This window comes from Schistocerca piceifrons, chromosome 2 (genome assembly GCF_021461385.2).
Source record: "Schistocerca piceifrons isolate TAMUIC-IGC-003096 chromosome 2, iqSchPice1.1, whole genome shotgun sequence".
NCBI lineage: Eukaryota > Metazoa > Arthropoda > Insecta > Orthoptera > Acrididae > Schistocerca > Schistocerca piceifrons.
In genome coordinates this window covers 696,401,512-696,405,460 of record NC_060139.1, presented here as the reverse complement: position 1 = coordinate 696,405,460, position 3,949 = coordinate 696,401,512, and the positions used below count along the sequence as shown (strand labels likewise).

At 46.9% G+C, this 3,949-nt stretch overlaps 2 non-coding genes across 2 annotated transcripts; both read left to right on the top strand.

The window, feature by feature from the left end:
• Positions 1–3,209: 3,209 nt before the first annotated feature.
• On the top strand, positions 3,210–3,283 carry Trnat-ugu. Its single transcript has one exon. It is a non-coding gene; the product is annotated as a tRNA-Thr (tRNA).
• A 328-nt stretch (positions 3,284–3,611) lies between these two features.
• Trnap-cgg lies at positions 3,612–3,686 on the top strand. The gene has a single exon. It is a non-coding gene; the product is annotated as a tRNA-Pro (tRNA).
• The last annotated feature ends 263 nt before the right edge of the window (positions 3,687–3,949 follow it).

Genomic DNA, 3,949 nt, shown 5'->3' with positions numbered 1-3,949 from the left:
AATAAAATTGTTTTTGGAGCTGTCAATAGCAGTAATATTTGATCTTTCCTAAGTTATCAAAGAAATCACCGGGTCCCAAGTCTTATCAAATATAATGCCGCCGTCACGATTAATATCATCTCCCTGTACTCTGTTCTCTCAGAACGATTTTAAACTATGTGTCATATCTAGATCTGGGATGTTCTCAATCTTTCTGAGAACGTTTTATTATATCCCGTCAAAGGTATTTCCATACATTCCTTAAAGCTGAATTCCAGAAGGATCTCGTCGTGGCCAAAACTTTTGTATCAAAATAATCCGCGCAGTATCCTGTGGGTATAGAATCTTCGGCTATGGCTGATTTACTGGGCTACATAAGGCAACTGTGGCGGTCATGTTTCACGCAACTTTCATGAGCTGTGCACGAGGTCTGAACAACGTAGGCTTTGCAACATTGACTTGCTATTCTGTAGGCTGTAGCCTTCCGCAAATCCAGACCATCGTCTGCCGAGCCGAGAAGCACACTGGTTTTGTAGATGACCTGAAGATTAGTTTAATGTGATATTTCTTAATGATTCTGCATAATTTAGATGAAATGTTGCCCATATATGTGAGAAACACCTTGGGCCTAAGCTGCTCATCCTCTTCTTTTTCTTGCGAATGGCCACGTTTACTCCTCATTACAGCTGTCCTAATTTGATGTGGAGAATATCCATTGTCTTTATACACAGCCTGTTGATGTCCTACCTCCTCTGCAAGGCCTTCTCTATCAGACAAATCATGTGTCCAGTGCACCAGCGTACGAACGATGCCCAGAGTTGTCAAAGGGTGGTGACATCTAGACGCTTGCAGATACAGGTCGTTATGTGTGAGCGTACGGTGAAGAGATTTCCCTAGCGATCGTTTCACTTTCTGAATAACTAAGGCATTTAGAAACGGAAGACAGCTATCTTTCTCCACTTCCATCTTAGACTGTAAACTCCAAGAAACACGTGACACGTTTGTAATTTCTTTTCAGTTCCATTACCATATGCGTAAGATACATCGTAATCTAGGTAGCTGAATATATGGACTTGTTCTAAAGCGTTACTTTCAATTATGAGCTTAGTTCGAAGATGTTCTTTCCTACAAAAGACCACAGCTTTTGTATTCTTTGAGGATATAGTTGAATTGTATTGTTTTGCCCCTATATGTAAGAACCGAACAGCACGTTGTGTGTTTTCTTACGTAACCGACAGGATAATCTGGTTAAGTTAAATATTGAGTATCTTGGTAGTTAGGAATTGTTATGTATATATAAAGAAGTGTGGACCATGAAGGGCACCCTTGTGTGTTCCTTATCATTCATGAGCTAAAATTAGTCAACGGTTATTGTCATTAGTATACAGTCTCTCAACCGACCTTATTAATTCCAAGGTATACCATACTCTCTAAAAATTTCTCCTACCCTAGATGTCACCACCCAGTCGAAGGTTATGTACGTTGGGAGATCAAATTCGCTATGCTTTCCTATTATCTGATTTGCAGAGAATACGCGATTCATATACACTCCTGGAAATTGAAATAAGAACACCGTGAATTCATTGTCCCAGGAAGGGGAAACTTTATTGACATATTCCTGGGGTCAGATACATCACATGATCACACTGACAGAACCACAGGCACATAGACACAGGCAACAGAGCATGCACAATGTCGGCACTAGTACAGTGTATATCCACCTTTCGCAGCAATGCAGGCTGCTGTTCTCCCATGGAGACGATCGTAGAGATGCTGGATGTAGTCCTGTGGAACGGCTTGCCATGCCATTTCCACCTGGCGCGTCAGTTGGACCAGCGTTCGTGCTGGACGTGCAGACCGCGTGAGACGACGCTTCATCCAGTCCCAAACATGCTCAATGGGTGACAGATCCGGAGATCTTGCTGGCCAGGGTAGTTGACTTACACCTTCTAGGGCACGTTGGGTGGCACGGGATACATGCGGACGTGCATTGTCCTGTTGGAACAGCAAGTTCCCTTGCCGGTCTAGGAATGGTAGAACGATGGGTTCGATGACGGTTTGGATGTACCGTGCACTATTCAGTGTCCCCTCGACGATCACCAGTGGTGTACGGCCAGTGTAAGAGGTCGCTCCCCACACCATGATGCCGGGTGTTGGCCCTGTGTGCCTCGGTCGTATGCAGTCCTGATTGTGGCGCTCACCTGCACGGCTCCAAACACTCATACGACCCTCATTGGCACCAAGGCAGAAGCAACTCTCATCGCTGAAGACGACACGTCTCCATTCGTCCCTCCATTCACGCCTGTCGCGACACCACTGGAGGCGGGCTGCACGATGTTGGGGCGTGAGCGGAAGACGGCCTAACGGTGTGCGGAACCATAGCCCAGCTTCATGGAGACGGTTGCGAATGGTCCTCGCCGATACCCCAGGAGCAACAGTGTCCCTAATTTGCTGGGAAGTGGCGGTGCGGTCCCCTACGGCACTGCGTAGGATCCTACGGTCTTGGCGTGCATCCGTGCGTCGCTGCGGTCCGGTCCCAGGTCGACGGGCACGTGCACCTTCCGCCGACCACTGGCGACAACATCGATGTACTGTGGAGACCTCACGCCCCACGTGTTGAGCAATTCGGCGGTACGTCCACCCGGCCTCCCGCATGCCCACTATACGCCCTCGCTCAAAGTCCGTCAACTGCACATACGGTTCACGTCGACGCTGTCGCGGCATGCTACCAGTGTTAAAGACTGCGATGGAGCTCCGTATGCCACGGCAAACTGGCGGACACTGACGGCGGCGGTGCACAAATGCTGCGCAGCTAGCGCCATTCGACGGCCAACACCGCGGTTCCTGGTGTGTCCGCTGTGCCGTGCGTGTGATCATTGCTTGTACAGCCCTCTCGCAGTGTCCGGAGCAAGTATGGTGGGTCTGACACACCGGTGTCAATGTGTTCTTTTTTCCATTTCCAGGAGTGTATAATCATCCTGATCTAAAATTATTTTATTCTTCCGTGAGAAAAGTCTCTATCAAAGAATTTATTATTTTGGAGAGTGGATACACTCATATTTTAATAGTCCTATACCGCAATATCTGCTGTGAAATGTGGAGGTTAAATATAGAGGTGAAATCTTGTCACGTTATATATTACATATACGAAGACAGTAACTAGTTCTCGAAAGAACAGTTACTGTTGATGACCATGCAGCTTTTCCCTGCAGTCGCGCTGTTCATCTATGTCCTCGGTGGCTCAGATGGATAGAGCGTCTGCCATGTAAGCAGGAGATCCCGGGTTCGAGTCCCGGTCGGGGCACACATTTTCAGCTGTCCACATCGAGGTATATCAACAACACCTGTCGTCAGCTGAGGTTGTCAGTTAGTCATCATTTATATATTACATTTCACATCTGTAATACTTCACCCGCTCTTCACATTAAGAATCAGCCAACACATACAAATACCTAACAATTTCCAGAAATTCTGGAAACATCCCCCAGGCTGTGGCTAAGCCATGTCTCCGCAATATCCTTTCTTTCAGGAGTGCTAGTTCTGCAAGTTTCGTAGGAGAGCTTCTGTAAAGTTTGGAAGGTAGGAGACGAGGTACTGGCAGAAGTAAAGCTGTGAGTAGCGGGCGTGAGTCGTGCTTCGGTAGCTCAGTTGGTAGAGCACTTGCCCGCGGAAGGCAAAGGTCCCGAGTTCGAGTCTCGGTCGGGCACACAGTTTTAATCTGCCAGGAAGTTTCACCTAACAATTTGTATGAATATCAAATAGAATAATCCCATACGCACAAATATAAGTAAGGCAAGTGGTAAATTTCGGTTACTTGGGAGAATAGTAGGAAAATTTAGGCATTCTTGCAAATCACTTGAGCGTCTCATCTCAAAATACTACCTTAAGCGTGAAGGGCGTTTACCAAACAAGACTAACTGGAGAAACTGAATTATACGAAGAGGGGCGCAGCGCATGCTCGCTGCGTTGT